The sequence below is a fragment of the Ovis aries genome, chromosome 2 (genome assembly GCF_016772045.2).
Source record: "Ovis aries strain OAR_USU_Benz2616 breed Rambouillet chromosome 2, ARS-UI_Ramb_v3.0, whole genome shotgun sequence".
Taxonomy (NCBI): Eukaryota; Metazoa; Chordata; class Mammalia; order Artiodactyla; family Bovidae; genus Ovis; species Ovis aries.
Window position 1 is genome coordinate 74,864,973 of NC_056055.1, and position 27,746 is coordinate 74,892,718.

The following is a 27,746-nucleotide window of genomic DNA, read 5'->3' on the forward strand; positions in this document are numbered from 1 at the left end:
AGCCCACCAAGCTCCTCCGTCCCTGGGATTCTCCAGGCAAGAACACTGGGGTGGGTTGCCATTTCCTTCTCCAGTGCATGAAAGTGAAAAGTGAAAGTGAAGCCACTCAGTCGTGTCCAACTCTCAGCCACCCCATGGGCTGTGGCCCACCAGGCTCCTCCGTCCATGGGATTTTCTAGGCAAGAGTACTGGAGTGGGGTGCCATTGCCTTCTCCACTTTGTCTCTACCCTCCCTATTAAGATCTGTCAGATTATCCCCGAATGCAAAACTCTGAAATTCCTCTAGGAAAGAAAGAATTTTGAGCAGGAGTGACAGTTGCCAGTGTTCTGAGTCTCAGCTTCCTTACACAGATGTTCAGTTGCCCTCTATAGCTTGTCTGTAGCCTGTTTTCCAGTCTGTCAGCCCAGCACTGCCTATATCCTGTGCTTTAGCAAGACTGAGTTACCTTGTACCTCACACCTGTGTTTCTTCATCTCTCTGCTTTGCCTTGTGCTGTTACCTGGAATATGATCTTTATCCAAACTCCATACATACTGCAAAGCCATTTCAGCTGTTTTCTCCTTTGTGAAGATCTGTCTGCTCATCCTAAGCTTGAAATATTCTCTCTCTATTGTGAACTCTCTAGGTATCTTTACCTTAATTATAGTGCTTAGACTTCTCTTTTTCTGTGTTTGCTTATGTTTCATATCTTGTAGGTCACTGAAGACAAATGCTTAGCTCTTGCCTTTTGTTCAATAAATATTGAAGGAATAAAAGAGACTTGAACTCATGTAAAGAAAACTAAGTGCCCTTTTGCTATTTACTTACCTATCCTGGGTGTCAGTTCTCTTTAAATTATGTTTATTCTTCCATTTCCAAGTTAATAACAGCTAACATTGAGTGAAGTGCTTCACTTTTCACAGAACTTTGCACATTTATCCTGCTTGACTACTCCCCGCCTCCAGTAGTTCAGTAAGGAGATAGTGTATGTAAACCGTAAAGTGAGGTACAGATGCTCTTTCTCTGGTTAAGTGTTACTATTCTCCAGTCACTGGTCTGTGAACTTTTCCTCTGCTATTGAGCAACCCATTTCCCCCCCAATTATTGAGGTGTAACTGATTAATGATATTATAGAAGTTTCAGGTGTACATCAAAGTGATTCACGATTTTAAAAGATTATGCTCCTTTTATAGTTGTAAAATATTGACTATATTCCCTGTGCCGTACAGTATACTCTTGTAGCTTTTTTATTTTATACACAGTAGTATAGCTGCCCTAACTGGTTCTTCAGTCAGGTTTCCAACTCAGGTATATTCTCTTGGGATATAGGAGAAAGAGAAATATTTTGTGCCAGAAGAGAATATTTAAGAAGGAGAAATTGTAGAGATTTTCTCTCAGATGTTTTCTTTGATTCTTAAGGATTAAAATAGACTTGATTTCTACAACCCTCTGCCACTTCTTTCTTTTATGGCTCATAAGAGTCTCATTTCTGAAATGTCATTAATTTTATTGGTCCCTGAAGGATGTTACTCATGCTTGATGAGTCCTGAGGGTCTTTGGGATATTAGTCCCTTTTTAACTCTTCCTGGTGTAATTGGATCAGTGTGGTGCTTTTGACTTACTTGGTTAGAGTTTGTCAGAGGAGAAAGACATTCTCCTTGGTGCAGTGCTAAAGTGTCTGTGTTCCCAAGACTCCCGACAGAAATGACATTGTTCAGTGTCAGCAGCTCTTGGATTCTTGAGGTGAGATGCAGCCACTGATGGGAGATTCCTCGGGCAGCCACAGGTAGGTTTTTAGGGGTATGCGTATTGAACTCTCACATCCTCAAAATAACTTCTGTCCCATCTGTCAATATTTATAGAATTATCAGTACGAGTTGCTTTGCTTTGACATCCCAGGTGGCACTAGTGGTAAAGAATCTGCCTGCCAATGCAGGTTAGATGTAAGAGACACAGGTTTGATCCTTGGGTTGGGAAGATCCCCTGGAGGAGAGCATGGCAACCAACTCCAGCATTCCTGCCTGGAGAATCCCATGGACAGAGGAGCCTGGCAGGCTGCAGTCCATAGCGTCACACAGAGTTGGACACGACTGAAGTAACTTAGCATGCATGCAGACATTTTGCTTTTATAAATTCCCTCTGTAATCTTATCATATAAATCCCATTTTTTAAATTTAGCAACTACTATGGAGAATGCATAAAAAATAAAGCAGTTGTTGAACTTATTTAAAAGTATATTTTCAAAGGCTCTCCATGGCATACTTCCTTCTTAGCTCTTAACTAAATCAGTATTTCTCTGAATAATCTCTTGGACTTTCCTGGCAGTCCAGTGGTTAAAACTCCAGGTTTCCAATGCAGGAAGCATGGGTTTGATCTACAGGAGACATGGGTTTGGTCCCTGGACAAGGAACTGAGATTCCACATGCTATGCAGTGCAGCTAAAAAAAAACCAAACAAAACCAGAATGATCTCACTAACCATGTAGTCCTCTCACTTTAGTGTACATAGGAAAGCTGGAGAACTTGTGAAAAATACGGAGGCTGGTTTTACTCTTCCTCCATTTTGCAGGAAGCACCTCAGAGAATTCTGATGCCTGTGCTCCTCCGAGTACATGTTGAAGGTACAGTACTAAAGTCTCACCTTTCTTTGCCTGTGACTACTGTTTTCTTTTGCCAGCATCCTTCGGGACAACACCAACATTTACGTAGAGTTGCTTCACTTCTTGACGGTTGGGTGTTCGAAGGACTGTGTCTCCCACGTCCCCACGCACACCTTAGGCATTGATCTCTTGTCATGAGTGCAGCAGGCATTGTTGAAAATTCCCCTTGTTTTTTTCACCTGGGGAACCCTCACCCCACCGGCATACACACTGTGTTAAACTACCATCACCTCACTTCAGTAGGTTTATAGTTGTTTAAAGGGATGAATATTGAACAAAATAATTTAGTGAGAAATATTAGTTAACTACTATGTGCACAACAAATAGAGTTGCTAAATTTAAAAGTTTTAAGGTCACAGTGATAGTGTTTTCTTAATATTCTTTGATTAGTAGGGGTACTTTCTGTACTCAATTGATGGCTCTCAACTAAAAGTCATGCTTAATAATAATTCCCTCCACATTTGTATGAATATTATTCTTGAACTTTAGTCTTCTTGGGGCTGTGGTTGTCAGTAAGCACTGGTCATATCTTAATGGCCATGTTATCTGAGAAAGGAGCTTACTGTGTAGCTCTGTGTAAGACGTATACCAACTTATAAGAACATTGATTTCCATTCTCTAAGCTAGCTGTACAATTAAAAAGAAATCTTAAGTAATAATGTGACTGGGTCTCTGGCTAGGCCCTGCAGGATAGACAGAGGAGCAAGAATAGAAAAGGCACCAGAGGTTTAGTAGGGAAATGAGTCTGATGGACTGTATCCATCATGGAGTCATTCATGCCCTGAAGAGTACAAGTGCTAGGAGAGAGATTTCACCAGAATGCGTAGCGAGAGAGAGAGATGATTCAGGTGCATACTTTCAGGAAAATACTTTATGAAAAATGCTGGAATCTAGCAGGTGTGTATGTACACCTGTGATGGAGTTATATTCCCCATCAGACAAGTCAGAGCTTTCGTACAGAGCAGGGAAAGTATGTGATGTGTTTCAGTGACCAAGAGATCATCCTTGTTCTCTGATGCATAGATTATGGTAGGTAGTAGGATTTGGGATCATATACTTGAGTCAGCAAGCCTGAGCTTTTAGGAGAGCTCTTTAAGTAATCCATAAACCTAGTAATGCCCTTCCCCCTTAAAAATTCCTTAGTGTATATCATAAAGAAAACTTTTTTTGGAAAGTACACATTTGTAGCTTAGGGAGTCAGAAGTAGTGTTCTTGTGTGTGCGCGCTCGGTTGTGTCTTAGTCTTTGAGGCCCCCCTGACCTGTAGCCTGCCAGACTCCTCTGTCTATGGAATTTTCCAGGCAAGAATATTGGAGTGGGTAGCCATTCCCTGCTCCAGGGGATCTTTCCAACCCAGGAATCAAACCTTATCTCCTGCATCGGCGGGCAAATTCTTTACCTGGGAAGCCTAAGAAGTAGAGAGAGATGCTACAAAATATACAGTCAAAACAGTCCTAGCAGTAGTCAGTTCTTTTCTCTTTTAATCCTTACCAGTTATTTGAGGGAGGATAGATTGAGGCAGAGGTGACATGTCTCTCCTTAGTGCACACAAAGGAGCACAGACTGCACCCTGCATGTGGCCATCTCCACTAGTCTATCAGTTCTGAACTCTGGGATGATCTTGGCCCCAGGGAACATTTGACAGTGTCCGGGGACATTTTTGATTGTCATGACTGGGCTGCTTGCATCTAGTGAATGGCAGTCATAGGTGCTGCTGATGCACAATGCATAGGACAGTGCCCCCACGAAGACTTACCTGCACTCAAATGTCAGTTGTGTGGAGATGGCACTAATGATACTACCAGAGAGATGGTCATCACTGTTTGTGTAGACCTCTATCAAGTTTTCCTTTAAGCTGCAGAGCTAATTTAAGAGAAAAAGTTTGTTTCTTGATTGTGCAAGAGGTATAGTGAGTTCATACATATGCCTGTGGTAGTAAAATCTTAAAGTATTTTAGTTCCGTAAGAATTTGTATCTCCTTTACTAACTAATATTATATTTTAATGGCATCAAATAGATGATCAGCATACATTGAATCAGCTTTTCTAAAGCACATTCTGGAATTCTCCTGTGGGGGCAGTAAGTATTAGGATGTTAACTTTAGAAAGCTTCTAGTAGATTCTGACAGGTAATTATGCCTACAGTTTTCAAATCCCTTGGTTTCTTTAATTCTGCATGAGATGCTGTTTGCTAAGGGAAAGATAAATACCAGCATTTCCTGCCTATCTGAAGCAGATCCTAGTTATCTGCTGCATGCACTGCTGGTTGAGGAGCATTGCTCCCAGTGGTTGAAATGAAACGGATTTAGGGAAGGAATGTCTTGGGCCACATTCAGGGTTGACTTTCCTTATGGAAAAAAGTAATCCTGATGATCAGTGATGTTCCCCTGGGAATCTGACTCTACAAATAACTTTCAGGCTAAAATTTTATATATAATTTGAGACAATATTATATAGTAAACTTAAAAAGGGCAAATAAAAGCCCCGACAGTACAATTGAATTTGGTGGTAATTTGATTAATATTTTCCCTATATATATAATTTTAATATACATCTAAGACAATATAAATAAAGAATAAACATTTAAAAATTTTTATAAACATAAAAATAAAAATGTTTATTCAAAAAGAATAAACATTGGAGTTAAGAACATAAGAGGCTTGACAGTCAAATAAGGAATACAATATGATGGTAAGGATTTTGGGATGTTTGTTTCTGAAATGAAAAAAAATAGTTGTTTGAATTATAATTTTTCTATATCTTCCACATTGTAGAATTTATTATCAACATTAGAGTTGGATAATTTTTCCAACTGATAGAATTAAATTTCTAAAGTATCTTATATAAGATGATCCTTTTCTTAAAACTTAAAGTCTTGGATATACACTGTTTGTTGTTGTTTAGTTGCTAAGTCATGTCTGACTTTTTGTGACCCCATGGACTGTAGCCTGCCAGGCTCCTCTGCGCATGGGATTTCCCAGGCGAGAATAGTAGTGTGGGTTGCTATTTCCTTCTCCAAGGGACCTTTCCGACTCAGGGATCAGACCCATGTCTCTTGCAGTGGCAGGTGGATTCCTTACCAGAGTCACCTGGGACGCCCATATATACACTCTGCTGTGGTGTGCTTAGTTGCTCAGTCATGTCTGACTCTTTGTGACTCCATGGACTATAGCCTGCCAGGCTACTCTGTTCATGGGGATTCTCTAGGCAAGAATACTGGAGTGGGTTGCCATGCCCTTTACTACATACAAAATAGATAACTAATGAGAACCTACTGCATAGCATGCTCTGTGGTGACCTAAATGGTAAGCACATCTGAAAAAGAGCAGATATATGTTTATGTATACCTGATTCACTTTGCTGCACAGCAGAAACCAACACAACGTTATATAGCAACTATACCCCAATAAAAATTAATTAAAAAATAGAACATTAGGAGAATGGTGTAAGGGATACAAGAGATTTTTTTTTGCTATTTTTGCAACTTTTCTTCAGACTAGTTTAAAATGAAAAGCTAAGAAAAGAGCAATATGGAAGATCACTGATCACAGATCACCGTAACAAACATGTGAATAATAATAATAATAAAGTTTGAAATATTATGAGAATTACCAAAATGTGAAACAGACATGACACAAGTAAATGATGTTCGAAAAATGGTGCCAGTAAACTTGCTCAAGGCAGGATTGCCTCAAATCTTCCCTGTGCAAAAAGTGAAGTGCAATAAAATGAGGCATGTGTATATAAATATTGTTGCTTTATTTGGACTTGATTTGCCTAGCAAATCAGTGCATAGATACATTTATCCACAGATAACAGGGCTTGAGCAAAGAACTTTGACATTGTATATTTAATATTTTCACTCTTCATTTCAATGAAGCCATCATCTCTTTTGATAGGCCAGTAAATTAGATAATACTGTCTTATGATGAATGAAGGTTTCCCAGTGGGAATTGTTCAGTCCATTGGTTGAGCTTTCTGGGTTGCTCCTGGTGCTATAGTTGACTGGTTCAGGTTGACTACTCAAGCATTCTGATAAGAGAGAATGACCTTTGCTTTAATTATTTATAAAATGGAAGTGTTCGTTCTCTGGGAGCCAATGTGTAGAATGGATCCCATGTGGGAATAGTATTTTGAGAGGTACTAAGTATAGTGGTTATAAGCAAAGGATTTGGAGTAACAGCCTTTAACTCTTATTTCTGCCAATTAATAACTGTATGCTCTCATTCAAGGTACTTACCTCCTCTGTTCTTTAGTTTCCTCATCTGAGATAATACCTACCTGGTAAAGTTATTCTGAAAGTTACCTTATGTAAGGATTTTAGCACAGTGCCTAGTGCTTAACACTGAGGAAATGTTAGTTAAATGTTTGTTATTATTGACCTGGTTTCAGGTACTGATTCTAAAACCAGAAACATGTAATTTCTTAACATCGTTTGGCTGTTGTACTATGAAGACTGTGTGGAAACCATAGACACTTTTGTCAGAGAAATAGAAGAAGGAGAAAATTACGACTACTTTATTGTTGCAGTCAATAGGTAAGACCCAAAGGAAAAGTTCATTGGTATTTTCCTTGTTCATCATATTTACGAGACTTGACGGTTTCTTTACATTACTTTATAGCAGATAGATGCGGAAACAATGGAAACAGGGACGGACTATTTTTGGGGGCTCCAAAATCACAGCAGATTGTGATTGCACCCATGAAATTAAAAGATGCTTACTCCTTGGGAGAAAAGCTATGACTAACCTAGACAGCATATTTAAAAGCAGAGATGTTACTTTGCCAACAAAGGTCCATCTAGTCAAGGCTATGGTTTTTCCAGTAGTCATGTATGGATGTGAGAGTTGGACTATAATGAAAGCTGAGCACCGAAGAAGTGATGCTTTTGAACTGTGGTGTTGGAGAAGACTCTTGAGAGTCTCTTGGACTATAAGGAGATCCAACCAGTCCATCCTAAAGGAAATCAGTCCTGAATATTCATTGGAAGGACTGATTCTGAAGCTGAAACTCCAGTACTTTGGCTACCTGATGTGAAGAACTGACTCATTGGAAAAGACCCTGATGCTGGGAGGGATTGGGGGCAGGAGGAAAAGGGGACGACAGAGGATGAGATGGTTGGATGGCATCACCAACTTGATGGACATGAGTTTGAGTAAGCTCCAGGAGTTGGTGATGGACAGGGAGGTCTGGTGTGCTGCAGTCCATGGGGTTGTAGAGAGTCAGACATGACTGAGTGACCGAACTGAATGGTCACTTAACTATACAGCTTAAATGATTTTAAAAAAGGAACTGTACAGCTTTCTAGGTTTTAAAAACAAAACATCATCATTATCATTAAAAGTTAAAAGTTACTCATATAAAAGCAGTAGCATCTATAATTTCTACCAAAGACTTTTGCTAGCTTCATGGTTCAGCACCTTGTAGAAGGATACTCTTTATAGCTATACTGTAAGCTCCATGTACTTTCAGGATTTAAACACTGATCAGTAAAAAATAGATTTTAAGTGGAAGAATGTAACCCTGATTTTGTGTTTCCAATGTTAAAATGCATTTGTTTCAATTAGAAATTCTGTATTAGTAATTGAGAATATCACTTGTGTGTATATGTTTATGTGTGTGTATGTATTGAATCTTAACATGAGAGTTCCAATTAGACTGCTGTCATGGAGGAATAACTTAAGAGCCTGAGATGTTGATGTGAGGTTAGTAGGAAAGACTCCATAAAAAATAGCAAAAAAGGATCAGATCAGGATGTATAGTATAGTTTTCCAAGGAAGTTAGAACTGGCCATCTATATCTGGCCTTTCCTATTTCCTCTCATTGTTTTTCTTGCAAAACTAAAGTTTAAGAGTGAAAGTTAAAAGTTAAACTCTGAAAACAGAAAGTATGGATCAGATTTTTTAAATGGATGGCTGTGTGGTTTGATTAGTTGAAAGGTGCATGTTAGATCCTCCTGTGGATTGTATGGGGCAGTGTACCCTTTAGGAGACCATTTCCCTCAGAAGTGTCTTCATCCTATTAGCGTGAGCTTTGGGGTAATGCCATGTGTTCAGTCTTTGTATTCATAAATAGTAAAGTGATTCTTGTGACTGAAAACAATCTTTTCTGCAATACTGTATATTACTGGGTATTGACCTCTCTTGCAGCAGAGGGAGCAGTTCTTACCTCTTGTGCCTGTGTAGCTCTCCCTTGCTAAGAGTCCTCCTGGCAAATTGAGATACAGGATAGTATACATTGTCTCCTCAGTTCTGGGAACACCCCTCCCCACCTTTCTTCTCTTCTACAGAATACATTTTTTAAATTTATTAATGTCATCTTAGACAATTTCTTTCAACATTACCAGCAATTGATGACATATCTAAATTGGACAAAACAGAGTAATATAATATTTATATACAAAGGTATTCTCCAGATCTCCTCCACTTCTTTTCTCAGTCAACAGTTTCCTTGTTTGCACACATGTTGTGTACATGTGTATATATATATAATTTAATATATATTGATATATCACATTGAATATGTCATATTTATATATTTGATATATGTATTAGATATATTTATTTCATAGCTTCATTCCCATGTCATAACACCCTCTTTAAGAGGGTTGCTTGTGATCATCCAGAGAATATTCCGTCTGGATAAGTAAGGTGATGGATTTACAAAATGAGTAAACTCAGGTCTAAAACTTTTTTTCAGGAAAACACAAAGAAACAGTAAATCTTTTCTTTTCTTTTAAAGGGATTAATATTTTCTTTGCTCCTCCTGTGTAAGGGCTGAAAAGGTAGCTTAATAGTGTCAAAGAAAGAGACAGTTGAAACCAAGCATATAAATCTGTTTTTGGAAGATGCCTTATTTTTACTAATCATTATATTTTAATCAGTTAAAGAAATGCAAAAAAGCAAAATGGCTGTCTGAGGAGGCCTTACAAATATCTGCGAAAAAAAGAGAAGTGAAAAGCAAAGGAGAAAAGGAAAGATAAATCCATTTGAATGCAAAGTTCCAAAGAACAGGAAGAAGAGATAAGAAAGCCTTCCTCAGTGATCAGTGCAAAGAAATAGAGGAGAACAATAGAATGAGAAAGACTAGAGATGTCTTCAAGAAAATTAGAGATACCAAGAAAACATTTCATGCAAAGATGGGCACAGTAAAGGACAGAAATGGTACGGACCTAACAGAAGCAGATGGTATTAAGAAGAGATGGCGAGAATACACAGAAGAACTATCCAAAAAAGATCTTCATTACACAGATAATCACAATGGTATGATCACTCACCTAGAGCCAGACATACTGGGATGCGAAGTCAAGTGGGTCTTGCTGCTACTGCTAAGTCACGTCAGTTGTGTCCGACTCTGTGCGACCCCAGAGATGACAGCCCACCAGGATCCGCCGTCCCTGGGATTCTGCAGGCAAGAACACTGGAGTGGGTTGCCATTTCCTTCTCCAGTGCATGAAAGTGAAAAGTGAAAGTGAAGTCGCCCAGTTGTGCCCGACTCTTAGTGACCCCATGGACTGCAGCCTACCAGGCTCCTTCATCCGTGGGATTTTCCAAGCAAGAGTATTGGAGTGGGTTGCCATTGCCTTCTCTGAAATGGGCCTTAGGAAGCATCATATGAACAAAACTAGTGGAGGTGATGGAATTCCAGTTGAGCTATTTCAAATCCTAAAAGATGATGCTGTGGAAGTGCTGCACTCAGTATGCCAGCAAATTAGGCCAAACTCAGCAGTGGCCACCAGACTGGAAAAGGTCAGTTTTTCATTCTAATCCCAAAGAAAGGCAGTGCCAAAGAATGTTCACTCTACTGCACAATTGTACTCATCTCACAAGCTAGTTAAGTAATGCTCAAAATTCTGCAAGCAATGCTTCAACAGTACGTGAACCGTGAACTTCTGGATGTTCAAACTGGATTTAGAAAAGGCAGAGGAACCAGAGATCAAATTGCCAACATTGATTGGATCATCGAAAGCGCAAGAGAATTCCAGAAAAACATCCATTTCTGCTTTATTGACTATGCCAAAGCTTTTGACTGTGTGGGTCACAACAAACTGTGGGAAATTCTTAAAGAGATGGGAATACCAGGCCTCCTGAGAAATCTGTATGCAGGTCAGGAAGCAACAATTAGAACTGGACATGGAACAACAGACTGGTTCAGATTGGGAAAGGAGTATGTCAAGGCTGTATATTGTCACCCTGCTTATTTAACTTCTATGCAGAGTACATCATGCAAAATGCTGGGCTGGATGAAGCACAAGCTAGAATCAAGATTGCTTGGAGATATATCAATAATCTCAGATACGCAGATGACACCACCCTAATGGCAGAAAGTGAAGAACTAAAGAGCCTCTTGATGAAAGTGAAAGAAGAGAGTGGAAAAAGTAGGCTTAAAACTCAACATTCAGAAAACTAAGATCATGGCATCCGGTCCCATCACTTCATGGCAAATAGATGGAGAAACAGAGACTTTGTTTTGTGGGGCTCCAAAATCACTGCAGATAGTGACTGCAGCCATGATATTAAACAACGCTTGCTCCTTGAAAGAAAAGCTATGACCAACCTAGACAGAGACATTAAAAAGCAGAGACATTACTTTGCGAATAAAGGTCTCTCTAGTAAAAGCTATGGTTTTTCCAGTATCATGTATGCGTGTGAGAGTTGGCCTATAAAGAGAGCTTAGTGCCGAAGAAGTGTAGAGTTGGAGAAGACTCTTGAGAGTCCCTTGGACAGCAAGGAGATCCAGCCAGTCCATCCTAAAGAAAATCAGTCCTGAATGTTCATTGGAAGGACTGATGTTGAAACTGAAACTCCAGTACTTTGGCCACCTGATGCGAAGAGGTGACTCATTTGAAAAGACCGTGATGCTGGGAAAGATTGAAGGTAGGACAAGGGGACGACAGAGGATGGTTGGATGGCATCACCGACTCAAAGGACATGAGTTTGATTAAACTCCTGGAGTTAGTGATGGACAGGGAGGCTTGGTGTGCTGCAGTCCTTGTGGTTATAAAGAGTTGGGCTCTACTGAGTGAATGAACTGAACTGGATCAGTTACATGTAACACATCCCCTGCCTCTTCAGCATCCCCCCACAATCACCCCTCCAGGTCATCACAGAGCACTAAGCTGGATGCCCTGTTACACAGAAGCTGCTTCCCGCCAGCGGTCTGTTTTACAGGATAGTGTATACGTGTCAGTGCTACTCTTGTCAGTTTGGCCACACCCTGCTCCCTGCCGCCTCCCCTCCCATCTCGAAGATGCTTTAAATGAGAACAGTCTTTGGAAACAGCTGGCTATTTCGTTGACTAAGCTATCTGTTTGGTCTTTCAGCTGGTACTGTCTTCAGCCTCTGTGACTTTTATAGCTTCCCCTTGGGAAACCGCTCATCACAGCATTGCAGCGCCCTTCAAAGAGCTGTGTGTGACTTCAGAAGATTGTGTGTTAGTCTTCCTTTATAAATTCTGAATGGCTTTTACTTCTGTGAAATTTGTGATTTTGTGAATTTTGGCAAGAAAGAGATTCTGAGGAAAGAAGTATAGCTTTTCTTATATAAGCATTTATTGTTCAGATATACCAGTAATAAAATGATAACTCTTTCATTGAGGTTAACATACTCATGTTTCACTTAATGCAGATGCATAAATCTGTTAATCCAAGTAAAATTGTTTTAGATTTTTCAGTTCAACTATTTAGTTATTTTCATTCTTAGCTGAGATTCAGTGATTTTATAGTTTTATTGCAAACATTCCTTAAAGGGTGTTGATGTTAAATTTCTTTCTACCTCATTACATTGATTACAGTTTCTTAGAACTACAGAATGGCTTGTAAAGAATTGATGCATAGGCATCAGTGTGGTTTTAATGAATGCGTTTGTTTTAAAAGTTAATCATATCTGTAAGGATACATTTTAATGTCATCATATGGTGATCAACAAGTGACTGCCACCATCTCTTGTAGCTCACTTTCTCTCTCACATGTGTGTGTATGTGTAGATATATGGATACATATACACGTAATGTATTTTGACAGAGAAAATAATTGGCAAAGAGTCACACGTTATCCTGTGTGTAGAGATCACATTTCTTGTTCATGTCACACAGGCTCTAAGCAGAGATAACAGTTTTCAACCTATTCTCATTTGAGCTTCCAAATATGAACAGTTCCTACACATTATTGTCACTACTGTAGAGAGCAAGATGAGTACAGTTTTTCAAAAGTCTTTGTGGAAATCATGACCATTCTCAATTCTAGTTTCAAAGTGAAAGCGGAAGTGATGTCACTCGTCGTGTCCAACTCTTTCGACTCCGTGGACTGTAGCCCACCAGGCTCCTCAGTCCATGGGATTTCCCAGGCAAGAATACTGGAGTGGGTTGCCATTTCCTTCTCCAGGAGATCTTCCCAACCCAGGGATCAAACCCAAGTCTCTTATATTGCAGGCAGACGCTTTAACCTCTGAGCCATCAGGAAAGCCCTAATAGGCCTGAAATGTTAGGGGATTAATACTAATGCAGATAAATACTTGAATTTGAAAGACTCACAATCATCCACAAGGCAGCAATAGTCTTTAAAGTCATGTCAGCTCTAAAATTTCATACTTATATTGAAATATTGGGAAAAAACATTTACACAATTTAAGCTTTCATTTCCATTATATATTTCATTTGCTTTGTATTTGAACCAAATGCTCATATCAGTAGATACCACCTTCCATCCCCAGTAATTAATTGCTTCATAGGGTGGGCTTTATAAAATATTTATTGTTTTACTTGGTTGTGAAACCTCACAGTGTCCTTCCTTCTTAGATGGCTCTTACTATCTCCTCACAGAAATTAGATTGCCAGATAAAAACTTTTTAGACAAATGTTATAGACTATCTTGATATATCGAGGATGAAAGTGCTTTTCCTTTCTCTTTTGAAAAACAGTGCTCAATAACTCATAAGACTTAATAAAAAGTAAAATCTAGTAAAGATGTGAATATTGATTTTATTCTTCTTTCCTTGATAAATGGTGTCATGGGCAGCTAAGAAAATACATTTTTCTTAGATGAGACTAATGGCTGGTGAAGGATGAAATTACTGTATTTGTACGAATTTTATCCTAAAATATAGGTTGGGTGTAATTTTCTGTTCCATGAACAGACTCTTAAAGAAGGAACCTTATTTATTTTGTTGTAAGTCAACATATGTGAAATTTTACTACTTTGGTCTATCATGGACCGAGCATAGGATATTGGATGCATTTTGTTTATTCCATTTGCAGTTTCTGCTGTTAGAGATTAACTTGTTTTGTTTGGAGGTAATTATTTTTTTTTTTAATTGAAGTATAGTTGATTTACAATGTGGTCTTAGTTTCACATGTACAGCAGAGTGATTCAGTTATACGTACATACCTCTGTATATCTATTCTTTTTTAAAGATTCTTTTCCCTTATAGATTATTACAAAACATTGAATATAGTTCTCTGTGCCATATAGTAGGTCTTTATTGGTTATCTGTTTTATAGACAGGGGTTCAGTTGAGTCGCTCAGTCGTGTCTGACTCTTTGCGACCCCATGAATTGTAGCATTCCAGGCCTCCCTGTCCATCACCAACTCCCGGAGTTCACTCAAACTCACGTCCGAGTCAGTGATGCCATCCAGCCATCTCATCCTGTGTCGTCCCCTTCTCCTCCTGCCCCTAATCCCTCCCAGCATGAGTCTTTACCAATGAATCAACTCTTTGCATGAAGTGGCCAAAGTATTGGAGTTTCAACTTTAGTATCAGTCCTTCCAAAGAACACCCAGGACTGATCTCCTTTAGAATGGACTGGTTGGATCTGTTTGCAGCCCAAGGGGCTCTAAAGAGTCTTCTCTAACACCACAGTTCAAATGCATCAATTCTTCAGCACTCAGCTTTCTTCATAGTCCAGCGCTCACATGCATATATGACCACTGGAAAAACCATAGCCTTGACTAGACAGACCTTTGTTGGCAAAGTAATGTCTCTGCTTATGAATATGTTATCTAGGATGGTCATAACTTTCCTTCTAAGGAGTAAGCGTCTTTTAATTTCATGGCTCCAATCACCATCTGCAGTAATTTTGGAGCCCCCCAAAATAAAGTCTGACACTATTTTAACTGTTTCCCCATCTATTTCCCATGAAGTGATGGGACCAGATGCCATGATCTTAGTTTTCTGAATGTTGAGGTTTAAGCCAACTTTTTCACTCTCCTCTTTCACTTTCATCAAGAGGCTTTTTAGTTCCTCTTCACTTTCTGCCATAAGGGTGGTCTCATCTGCATATTTGAGATTATTGATATTTCTCCCAGCAATCTTGATTCCAGCGTGTGCTTCTTCCAGCACAGCATTTCTCATGATGTACTCTGCATATAAGTTAAACAAGCAGGGTGACAATATACAGCCTTGACGTACTCCTCTTCCTATTTGGAACCAGTCTGTTGTTCCATGTCCAGTTCTAACTGCTGCTTCCTGACCTGCATATAGGTTTCTCAAGAGGCAGGTCAGGTGGTCTGTTATTCCCATCTCTTTCAGAATTTTCCACAGTTTATTGTGATCCACACAGTCAAAGGCTTTGGCATGGTCAATAAAGCAGAAATAGATGTTTTTCTGGAACTCTCTTGCTTTTTCGATGATCCAGCAGATGTTGGCAATTTGATCTCTGGTTCCTCTGCCTTTTCTAAAACCAGCTTGAAAATGTGGAAGTTCATGGTTCACATATTGCTGAAGCCTGGCTTGGAGAATTTTGAGCATTACTTCACTAGCGTGTGAGATGAGTGCAGTTGTGCAGTAGTTTGAGCATTCTTTGGCATTGCCTTTTTTGGGGATTGGAATGAAAACTGACCTTTTCTAGTCCTGTAGCCACTGCTGAGTTTTCCAAATTTGCTGGCATATTGAGTGCAGCACTTTCACAGCATCATCTTTCAGGATTTGAAACAGCTCCACTGGAATTCCATCACCTCCACTAGCTTTGTTCATAGTGATGCTTTCTAAGCCCCAGTTGACTTCACATTCCAGGATGTCTGGCTCTAGGTGAGTGATCACACCATCGTGATTGTCTTGGTCATGAGGATATTTTTTGTATAGTTCTTCTGTGTATTCTTGCCACCTCTCCTTAATATCTTCTGCCTCTGTTAGGTCCATACCATTTCTGTCCTTTATCGAGCCCATCTTTGCATGAAATGTTCCCTTGATATCTCTAATTTTCTTGAAGAGATCTCTAGTCTTTCCCATTCTGTTGTTTACCTAGATAGTGATATGTATATGTTAACCCTAAACTGCTGATTTATCCCTTCCCTGCCCTTCCACCTTTGGTAATCGTTAAGTTTGTTTTCTATGTCTGTGGGTCTATTTCTGTTTTGTATACAAGTTCGCTTGTGTACTTTTGTGTTATTTTTTCGATTCTGCATATAGATGCTGTCATGTGGTAATTGTCTTTCTCTGTCTGGCTTACTTCACTTGGTGTTATTATCTCTAGGTCCTTCCATGTTGCTGCAAAAGGTATTATTTTACTCTTTGATGCCTGAGTAATACTCCATTGTGTATGTGTATAGCATATCTTCTTTATCCATTGCTCTATTGATCGACGTTTAGGTTGCTTTCACATCTTGGCTGTTGTAAATAGTGCTGCAGTGAATTTGGGGTGCATATACCTTTTTGAATCATGGCTTTCTCCAGATATACGCCCAGGAGTGGGATTGTAGGATCATATGGCAGGTCTGTTTTTAGTTTTTTAAGGAACCTCCTTAATGTTCTCTGTGGCTATACCAATTTACATTACCAGTGTAGGAGGGTTCCTTTGGCAATTAATTTTGCCTCTGCTTCTGTCTGTAAAATATCTTTATTCTGTCTTCTGGAATAGGTTTTCTCTGATTCCTGTGGCTTACTATCATAAAGGATTATTTTCTAAAGCATTATAATTTTAGAAGTGAATGCACAATAGCCCTCAAATTATATGAAGCAAATTTATTCTGAGATTATTAATAGAATATATTCATGAAACAATGCAATGTAGAAGCTAAAAAACAAAAATACACCTGTTTCCCTTGAGTGTTATCAGAACAGAGCATGCTTGTAGCCAGAGAAGCAAGAGAAAGAAAATGGAATGACTTGTTTGTTATCACATGCATCATCAATATCTTCGTACTTTTCCTCATAGCAACAGAGCCAGTGATGACTGTCAACTCCATCACCCTGCTTTAAAAAAAAAAATTTATTTTCGGTTGCACTGTGTCTTTGTTGCTGAGGGCTTTCTCCAGTTTCTGTGAGAAGGGGCTACTCTCTAGTTGTGATGCGTGGGCTTCTCATTGCAGTGGCTTTTCTTGTTTCAGAGCACAGGCTCTTGGTCCTGGGTTCAATAGTCATGGTGCACAGGCCTAGCCACCTCGGGGGAATGTGGGATCTTCCTGGACCAGGGATCAAACCTGTGTCCCCTGCATTGCAAGGTGGATTCCCAGCCACTGGACCACCAGGGAAGCCCACAAGGAGCCCTTTGAAGGGGATTGTGGATATTAATTGACAATACAGTTGTTCTGCTTCTATCTTCTTTAGGAGAGGTTTTACCATATTGAGTTTGGAGGAAAATGTAATTGCCTAAGAGTTTCAGGGAAGCAGTAGAGTATTTCTTTAAGGTGAAACCTGGTTTATCTTTTACTTTTTTAGAAGTACGTTTGATGTACCATGTTATGTTAATTTCCTCTGTGTAGCAATGTGATTCAGTTTTACATATATACATATATATTTTTTAAAAATTTTCTTTTCCATTATGGTTTATCACAGGAGATCGACTATAGTTCTCTGTGTTTTCTTTAGGACTTTGTTGTTTATCCATTCTATATTTAATAGTTTGTATCTGCTATCCCAGTCTCCCAATCCATCCCCTCCCGACCCTACCCCTTGGCAACCACAAGTCTTTTCTCTGTGTCTGTGAGTGTGAAACTGGTTTGTTTAAATTATCAAATGCATACATCCATTTGGTTTCCTTTGCTCTTCTTTTTTATTGTCTGTTTTGCTGTGTCTGTGTTTCTGTTTCAGTCATCAGAATATGTTTTCCGTCTCTGTAATTATTCTCAAACCTAGTAGCCACTAACACTTGTCATTTAAGTGGTTATGTTCTGAATCTTATGGCTGTTAGTTTTACACGAGATAGCGCCCACTAGTGTTTTATAGCATGTCAGGAACAAAGCTAGTGGAAGTGATGGAATTCCAGCTGAGCTATTTCAAATCCTAAAAGAAAATGCTGTTGAAGTGCTGAACTCAATATGCCAGAAAATTTGGAAAACTCAGCAGTGGCCATGGGACAGGAAAAAGGTCAGTTTTCATTCCAGTCCCAAAGAAGGGCAATGCCAAAGAATGTCCAAACTACCGCCCAATTGTACTCATTTCACATGCTGACAAAGTAATGCTCAAAATTTTCCAAGGTAGGCTTCAACAGTACGTGAACTGAGAACTCCCAGATGTTCAAGCTGGTTTTAGAAAAGGCAGGGGAACCAGAGGTCAAATTGCCAACATCCACTGTATCACTGAAAAAGGAAGGGAATTCCAGAAAAACATTTGCTTCTGCTTCATTGTCTACGCTAAAGCCTTTAACTGTGTGGATCACAACAAACTGTGGGAAAGTCTTAAAGAGATGGGAATACCAGCCACATTACCTGCTTCCTGAGAAACGTGTATAGAGGTCAAGAAACAGCTGTTAGAACTGGACATAGAATGATGGACTGGTTCCAAAGTGGGAAAGGAGTACGTCAAGGCTGTGTGTTGTCACCCTGCTTATTTAACTTATATGCACAGTACATCATGAGCAATGCTGGGCTGAATGAAGCACAAGCTGGAATTAGGATTGCCAGGAGAAATATCAGTAACTTCACATATGCAGATGAGACCACCCTTATGGCAGAAAGTGAAGAGGAACTAAAAGCCTCTTGATGAAAGTGAAAGAGGAGAATGAAAAAGTTGGCTTAAACCTCAACATTCAGAAAACTAAGATCATGGCATCTGGTCCCATCACTTCATGGGAAATAGATGGGGAAACAGTGAAAATAGTGTCAGACTTTATTTTTGGGAGCTCCAAAATCACTGCAGATGGTGATTGCAGCCATGAAATTAAAAGACGCTCACTCCTTAGAAGGAAATTTATGACCAACCTAGATAGCATATTCAAAAGCAGCGACATTACTTTGCCCAGAAAGGTCTGTCTAGTCAAGGCTGTGGTTTTTCCAGTGGTCATATATGCATGTGAGAGTTGGACTGTGAAGAAAGTTGAGCGCCGAAGAATTGATGCTTTTGAACTGTGGTTTTGGAGAAGGCTTTTGAGAGTCCCTTGGACTGCAAGGAGATCCAACCAGGCCATCTTAAAGGAAATCAGTCCTGGGTGTTCACTGGAAGGACTGATGCTGAAGCTGAAACTCCAGTACTTTGGCTGCCTCATGTGAAGAGTTGACTCATTGGAAAAGACCCTGATGCTGGGAGGGATTGGGGGCAGGAGGAGAAGGGACGACCGAGGATGAGATGGCTGGATGGCATCACTGACTCGATGGACGTGAGTCTGAGTGAACTCCGGGAGTTGGTGATGGACAGGGAGGCCTGGCGTGCTGAGATTCATGGGGTCGCAAGGGGTCGCAAGAGTCGGACACGACTGAGTGACTGAACTGAACTGAACTGGGTGTGTGGACTGTTCATTTGTATTTTTCGCAAGCTTGTCAGAAAATTGTAATATGTATGAGATCTGAGAGGGTAATATGTATCAGATTTGAGATGATAATATTTATCAGATCTGAGAGGGTAATATGTATCAGCACTGAGATGGTATTGTGTATTAGATCTAATAGGGTAATATGTATCAGATCTGAGAAGGTAATATTATCAGCTCTGAGAGGTAATAGTATCAGATCTGAGAGGGTAATATATATCAGTTCCGAGAGGGTAATATATATCAGATCTGAGAGGTACTGCTGTAAACACTCAGAATCATTTGCATTTGTCCCTGAGTTTTCATTTTGTTTTTATTGGTCTCTTCATCCCATAGTTGTTTCTTATTCATATAGCTTTGCTCATTAATAGGCCTCCAAATGTAACTTGATTTTCTTTTTATTCTGGGAGAGATGCTGTATTTCCTTTATTCAGTTGCGTTTCAGTCTAGCAGTATAAATTGAATTCCCATTTTGTTTACTTCTGAAAGGAAATAAAGTTACCTTATATTAATTGTAATATTACTCTTTTTAATTTGTAGTTTTAAGAGTTATTAACTAGTTGCTAACTGGTTACTAGAAGTAGTAACTAACTAGTTACTAACTAGTTGTTTACCACTGAACCACTTGGGAAGCCCTTAAAACTGATAATCTTTGCTGATATTTCGGAGAAGGCAATGTTACCCGACTCCAGTACTCTTGCCTGGAAAATCCCATGGATGGAGGAGCCTGGTAGGCTGCAGTCCATGGGGTCACTAAGAGTCAGACACGACTGAAGAACTTCACTTTCACTTTTCACTTTCATGCATTGGAGAAGGAAATAGCAACCCACTCCCGTGTTCTTGCCTGGAGAATCCCAGGGGCGGGGGAGCCTGCTGGGCTGCTGTCTATGGGGTCGCATAGTCGGACACAACTGAAGCCACTTAGCAGCAGCAACTAGTTGCATTAAAGTAAAAGTTTACTTTTTTGTGGTTTATGCAAAATTTGATTTTTTTCTGCCTAAAGTATTTTATTAAAAATTTTCTTCAATTTTTATTGAGATGTAATTAACTTTAAACACTACATAAGCTTAAGGTAGTCACATAATGATTTGATTTGCATACATCATGAAATGCTTACCATAATAAATTTAGTGAACATCTATTATATCATGCAGATATAAAATTAAAGATATAGAAAAAAAAGTTTCTCCTCATGGTGAGAATTCTTAGGATTTACTCTTCAGATGTGATGGCAGTGTTAGTTATATTTATCATGGTTCACGTTACATCCATAGTACTTACTTATCTTATAACTGGAAGTTTGTACTTTTTAATTACCTTCACCTAATTCCGCTTGCCTAAACCTTGGCTCTGGTAATCACAAATCTGATCTCTTATTTTTCATGAGTTGTTTCTGAAGTGTAACTGAATTAACTATGTTAATTCTTTTTGCACAGCATAATGATTCAGTATTTCTATACATTTCAAAATGATCAACCACAGTAAGTCTATATAAGATCAAAGATATTACATAATTTGATTTCTTTTTAATATGAGTAACTTTGCAAAGCTGCCTAAATTCTACAGGAATTATTAGGTAGCATTTATTAGTTTCAGTTAACTCCTTAGCAGAGACACAGCAGTAGTGGTAATTCATTGTACCAGATATTTGATACATGTGAACAAAAGAATTAGGGTCTGAGATACATATATATATAATTTCATAAAGATATAAATATATATCATGCATGTCATGTATATTATATATAATATACAATATCAGTTACATGTATACACAATTAAACCTTGTAGAAACATAAATGGTAATAATAATGGAGATGGTATATATGACTTTTCCATTTTTTTCAATCCTAACTTTTTTAGAATGAAGGAATGAGATCAGTGTTATAAACTGCTGTTCTTTTTGGATTTTGAGATATTGTATTCAACTCTGTGTTAATGGGTTAAAGGGAAAGCAGAGGTATTTTGTGCTTTTATTCTCTCAGTATATTACATTTCAGTTAACATGCCATTCTCAAACAGGTTCTAGGTATGTTTGGCTTTTTCTAGCCTAGAGGATTCACATTTCTTGATAGTTAATTTTGCAACTTCCAAGGCCGCCTTTGAGCTATAAATTAAAAACCCACAATGTAACCTGTTTTTTGGACTCAGAAGTCCTTATAGTAGTTCCTTGCAGCTACAGTCTTACTGTTCAGTTTCTCATAGGGAGATTGATCCAGCCTGACATTTGGGCAGTGCTTATTTCATCTTGTTTGTTCTTGGGAGTTGCCTTTGTAAGCAGTTGAGGAATGTTTTACGAACTGGCATCAAGAATGCCTACATATGATGGAGGCTGTTAAGTATTTCCTTTTACTAGAATTGACTAATTGACTATTTTAGCTGTGCAACCTATAGATCAGTATAATAGGACAGCAACTTATAGGTATAATGACATTGAGAAAAATGCTACATTGAGAATTTTACTATTATTTACATATTTTTAAATACATTTAAGTATAAAATAAGCATGCAGCACAGAGATATTCAAATTAACTATCAAATAAGAGAAATCTGTGTGATTTAATTTAGTACTTTGTTAGTAAATTGGGTGTAAAATCATACTAGCAGTAACTAGCAATACTATTTAAAGACTTGTGTTATTCATATACAGTTCATGAAACTTGAGATGTTTTTGTCGATTTCAGTGTATTTGGATGTCTTCTCCTCTTCGTTCTTTTTATTTTATTTTTTTAACGTGGGCAAACTTTTTTATAAAAAGGATTTATCTTTGGCTGTGCTGGGTCTTCATTGCTACTCTCTAGTTGCGGCAAGTAGGGCTTGCTCTCCAGTTGCCGGGAGTGGACTTCTCAGTGTGGTGGCTTCTCCTGTTGGGAGCATGGGCTCTAGGGCCCCTGGGCTTCAACAGATGCAGCGCACCAGCTCCGTAACTGTGCCTTCCGGGCTCTAGAGCACAGGCTCAGTAGTTGTGGCGTACGGGCCTATTCGCTCCGCAGCATGCAGGATCTTCCTGAACCAGGGATTGAACCCATTTCTCCTGCATTAGCAGGCACATTCTTTACCACTGAGCCACCAGAGAAGCCCTCTTTGTTCTTTAAATATTAGGAGCAGAATAATAAAAATTTTGAAAATTTGCCTTGCTTTGCTGTCATTTCGTTCATAATTTAAGAAATACAACAACTAGAGATTATAAGAATGAACTTGACTTGACTTCAAACATATTGCGTGACACATAACGTGTCTTTATGAAAGAAAAGTCACAAAAATGTCTGAAAAACTTTAAAAAGTTTGCATATCCCATGATCTGGCATTTTACTTCTAAGAATTTTATCTAGGGAAATAGTTACGCATGCAAGATTTTATTTGTAAAGATGTTCAGCTCATCTTTATTTGAAACAGTAAAATAAAACAAACCTGAGGGCACTGCTGCAGGTAATGGTAGAGGATTAGTAACATAAAGCAGGGCGTTGTTGCGTAGAATACAGCTGGCCCTCCCTATCTGTGGCTTCAGCATCCATGGATTCAACTCTCTACAAGTCAAAAATATTTGGAAGAAGAACCCAGAAATTTCCAAAAGCAAAACTCGAATTTGCTGGAGCATTTACATTTTGTTAGGTATTATTAGTAATCTAGACATGGTTTAAACTATATTGGAGGATGTGTGTAAGTTATATGTAAGTACTTGAAAAAAAAAATACCCCATTTTTAAAAAGGGACTTGCACTTCTGTGAATTTTGGTACCCATGGTGTTGGAGGTGGGGTGGGGTTCCTGGAAGGAGAGAGTACAGTGGAGACTGAGAGATGACTGTACTGTGGAACTGTTGTAAAAGAAGCACCAGATGCGATATTATTCTAGTGGCATAAGTGCTTTTGTAAAGGTGAATGCAAGAAAACCACATTAAGTGGTTATATAGTTCTCGCCAGGTATTTACTGTTTCCCTCATGGTATTTTTTGTCACTTTTCAGCATTACTCCAGTGAGTTTTAACTTTGCAGTTGGTGTGGGGAGGCCCAACACATATTTTTTTAAAGGTTTTACTTCTTGAGAAGACTAATACTTGCATTTTTATGTGATTTTTTTTTTTTAACAAATGGCTGAAGATATGACTATGATAATATGTAATGAAATTTAACATGTTATCTGAGCCATTTTCATGATTAATTGATGCTTTTCTATTTTAGGTGTTACAAAGTTCCTTGCCAACTTTTCTCTGTGAAATAGCTGGACTTGGCAATAGATCTTTTTTATTCATTTCAGCACATTTTGTGAATGGATATTTATTATGAAAAGCATCAAGCATCTTCCTTTCACTAAGACAACCTCACTCGAATGAGCTGATGGCTTATAATAGTCTGCTTATTTAATCACTTTTGCTTGCTCAGTAACTTTGATCCACAATGGAGTAAAGGCTCTCCCAGCCTTTATTTTTTGAAGATAAAATTGAAGGATTTCAACATGATTTATTCTGCTTTGACCTATGGTTTGAATTAACTTGGCTGTTTGCATTCATTTTTAAGAGAAACAGTTAATCCTTCCAAAGCAATAATCTAATCAGCTCCTTTGTTTTTCAAATTGCTCTGGAGACAGTCCTAAGATGCCTAGATTACAAAGCATTCTTTTACTAGAGTATGAAATACAAAATTGACTTTGATAGCTCATTTGGAAAACTGTGTTTAAGAGAGTAACATTTTGTTTCAAATAAGTCTCACTGTATGATGTTATACAAACATTTCCCCAATTCATGCTGACCTTTTCCTGCTGATCCTCAGGTATGAATAGTGAACTTTGAGAGAACTAAGGATTTTTTTTTCCCCAAGTGCTGTTATGGAATTAATTCTGGATGATAGTAGTAAATACATTGATTTTCCTAATGTTCTACTATCTCATCGGGTATCACATCACATACTTTCAAGTGTAGTTGTTGGGGTATCAGTAAACAAGATTTCCCACAGAGGCTGTCTGTGCTCTTTCACTCCATTCTCAAATATTACCTTTTATTTTGTATCCACATTGACGGACCAGGCAGTACCCTTTCTCACTGAACCTCCCTACCCTTCCATCCTTTCACTGTCTAGCAGTTTTGATCCTGCGTATCTTTCAGTGTCTGCTTCAGCTCAAATGAGCCCCCTTCCCCATGAAGTATGACTTGTTCCTGGGACTGTTTGAGTATGTACAGTAATTAGTTATATAAATGCCTTTGTTGTTCATTAGTTTTTATGCTCTTAGAAGAATGGGGCTGTGCTTTTATTAACTCTGGGCTTTCTTAGAACCCTGCAGAATTCCTCCACATATAAGCCCTCAATGTTTGTTATATTGAGTACAATTATAGATTTTATGTGATAATGAACTATTCTGATAGCCACACTTGCCAAGTAAGTTAGACAAAATGCACAGGACATGATCTTCACTCTTCCTTTCAGAAGCATTTACCCTGGGGCCCAAGGAGAGACCTTAGTGTTTTGTGAAACCTATAAAATTCTATGAAAAGTCCTTGTATAGCTCCTATGTATATTTTTCTAAAGTTTAGATTCATAGCTTTTTATCTGATTGTAAACAGTAACTTTTACCAGGTTAAGAACAGCTACTTTAAATGATTTAGACTGCTAAGTAATTTCTCAAAAGCATATGAGCCCCACAAGGAAAATCAAAGCCAGCGATTCTTGTTAGGTAGTTCATTCAAAATCTCGTATATATTCTCCATATTTCATAGATTTTAGAACTTGAAAAAAATCAGAAAATTCTTACTCAGTTCAATTTGAGGTCAAGTAAGTTGATCAGGAACAGAATATGGCAGCTTAAGAACTGAAGGCTGAATTCTGGTTCTAATCGCTTTACTTCCATCTCTAGTATCTCCAGAGGCATCAGGGAATTTCTCTTGAAAGCATGGGAACTCTTGGTTAATGTGAGCAATCATACACTCGTGGTGGTTGAGCACTTGATCACTGGGCCTCCCCTTTACAAACAGGTGAGTATAGTAGGAGTTTAAAGGGCACAGTGCTGGTAACTGGATGATCAGAGTGTCAGGACTTACAGTGTAGAGCTTATGTCTGGGTGCCTCTCTATGTTTAAGCAGAAATTCTAGTATGGGTTGAAAGGAGTGGATATAACTTTAAGGAGATAATTTTTTGATCAGTGTTGTGTCCAAACATCATTGATTACAAGAGCAATCAATCATTAGGTGGGATAAAGCATCCATGTGCAGCTGTCCTTGTCAGTAGGTTTTTGCTGTTCATTTCGAATGGAGACAGAGCTGTTGGCTATTTTGTTCCTTGCCCTTGGTTCGCTCTTTCTTCCTCATGGAGGGCAGTGGACCACGGGGGACGTCCCTGGTGGCTCAGTGGTAAAGAGCCTGCCTGCCAGTGCAGGAGATGTGGATTTGATCCCTGGTTGGGAAGTCCCCTGGAGATGGAAATGGCAACACACTCCAGTATTCTTGCCTGGGAAATCTCATGCACAGAGGAGCCTGGCGGGCTACCGTCCATGGGATTGCAAAGAGTTGGACACAACTTAACGACTAAACACCAACACTGGACCATGACTCAGGCCCCACAGAGGCAGTGTAGTGGCGGCTTCTCCAGGAGCTGAGCAGGAATTCCTTGACTCGGATTCAGGTAAACTTTTGGTTCTCCCATATTTGGAGATGACATGCTGGCATGTTTGCATGGAATTTGTGCTGCAGCCTTATCAAGTGTGCCTCCTGGAAAGGAAGTGTGACCAGTTTGTAGTTAATGGCATGATCACGATGACTTTCAAAACTGGGAACTTGGAAAATTTTCAGCTTCCTTCGTTTTGATTTGTGAAATAGTTACAGTCTTTTGGCTTTCCACATTTACCTTACCAGTCAGTGACAAGTCGGTTAACTCAGTTGTAGAGAAAATTACTGTTTTTAATTTCCATGGCAAGTCATTAGCCTCAGATGGCATATATGGCTACATTATTATCTAATACAAAATTATTCTCAGTCTTTATGACATGACTAAAAGAGCACCTGGCAGCCAGTTGCCTGTAGCTCAGGTTGGAATAGACCAGAGCTGCACCACCTCACCTCTCTCTGTGCCTCATTTCTAGAGCCTTCTTTAGTTCTTTCAGAAATGGCGATGTGGGAGCTGATAACTCCCTGTCTCTTGATTATGTGTTGGCTGCCCATTCAAAGAGTCAGGTGCCACCTCATCTGTTTCTCTGAAACTCCATTTTTTTTCCAAGTCAAGGGTTGGCAACCTATGACCTCCTGCCATTTTTGTGATGCAGTTGTGTTGGAACACAGCCGTGCTCATTTGTTTGTGTATTGCCTGTGGCTGCTTTTGTAGACAATGGCAATTGTCAGACAATGGCAGACTTGAGCAGTGTGACCAAGATCATATGGTTTGCAGAGCTTAAAATAGTTACTGCCTGGAATTTTTCAGAAAATGATGGCTGTCCCCTTCTCTGTGGGATCTGATTGGGTTCAAATCTTGCATATTCAGATGTTGTCTACATAGCTCAGGTAAAGAACCTTCTGGCCTGCTTTATGCTCGTTGGTAGCAGGGCATGCATAGTGGTATCCTATTAGTTGGCCTAAGAATCCAGCTGGGGCTCTGTAATGCTCTGTGGCAGTGTTCCTCATCTAGCCACAGCCTTTCCCAGCACAGTCAAGCTTGGCTGTGTTTCTGAAAAGGTATCTTAAGGGTCAGGCTGTTTTGAGGGACACTTCCTCACCATGAACTTTGCACTCTTACACTTGCTTAAGACAGAGGAGGGACCTGCTGGCTTTGCTGACTCGTTTCGCCTTAAGGCTGATCAGCATGAAGCATAACTCTTGTTTGTGATATTTTTCAGGCTGCAGCGTACAGAGGTAGAAAATAATGGCCTTGGCACAAGCCCTTTTATTTGTACTACCCTGCACACGTGTGCAATTCTCCCTGGCACACAGCTGCTGAGAAAGATTATACTCTACCTAACGCCACCTGTCATCACCTTTGATACTTGTTTCTATCATAAATCCTTTACTGTGTTTTATAATAAGCCTACCACTCATTTTCTTTACCAAATGAGTACTTGGAAGACTGAAGTGTCTTAGCTTTCATGGAGGTTTTTGCCATTTGCCTCTCCATTCTTCGTTGAAACCTTTCTTAGGGGGCTTTATTCCCTCCAGGCAAAAGAGAGCTGCATTATGGCCCATTTGCTGCTGCTGCTGCTAAGTCGCTTCAGTCGTGTCCGACTCTGTGCAACCCCATAGACAGCAGCCCACCAGGCTCCCTGTCCCTGGGATTCTCCAGGCGAGAACACTGGAGTGAGTTGCCATTTCCTTCAATGCATGAAAGTGAAAAGTGAAAGGGAAGTCGCTCAGTCATGTCCGACTCTTAGTGACCCCGTGGACTGCAGCCTACCAGGCTCCTCTGTCCATGGGATTTTCCAGGCAAGAGTACTGGAGTGGAGTGCCATTGCCTTCTCCATGG

The 27,746-nt window shown here is 39.3% G+C and overlaps 1 protein-coding gene across 8 annotated transcripts in view; it reads left to right on the top strand.

Moving 5' to 3' along the window:
• Positions 1 to 27,746, top strand: part of KDM4C (lysine demethylase 4C) — a 398,538-nt gene that overhangs the window by 147,802 nt on the left and 222,990 nt on the right. Inside the window, exon 9 of one of the 8 annotated variants that reach the window (XR_006058671.2) lies at positions 7,030 to 7,174. The exons of 6 other annotated variants lie outside the window; for them this stretch is intronic. The gene's annotated coding sequence lies outside the window, so the exon portion shown is untranslated. Of the gene's footprint in view, positions 1 to 7,029; positions 7,175 to 27,746 lie in introns of those variants that run through there. One more of the 8 variants, XM_042243440.2, reaches the window with a different exon arrangement.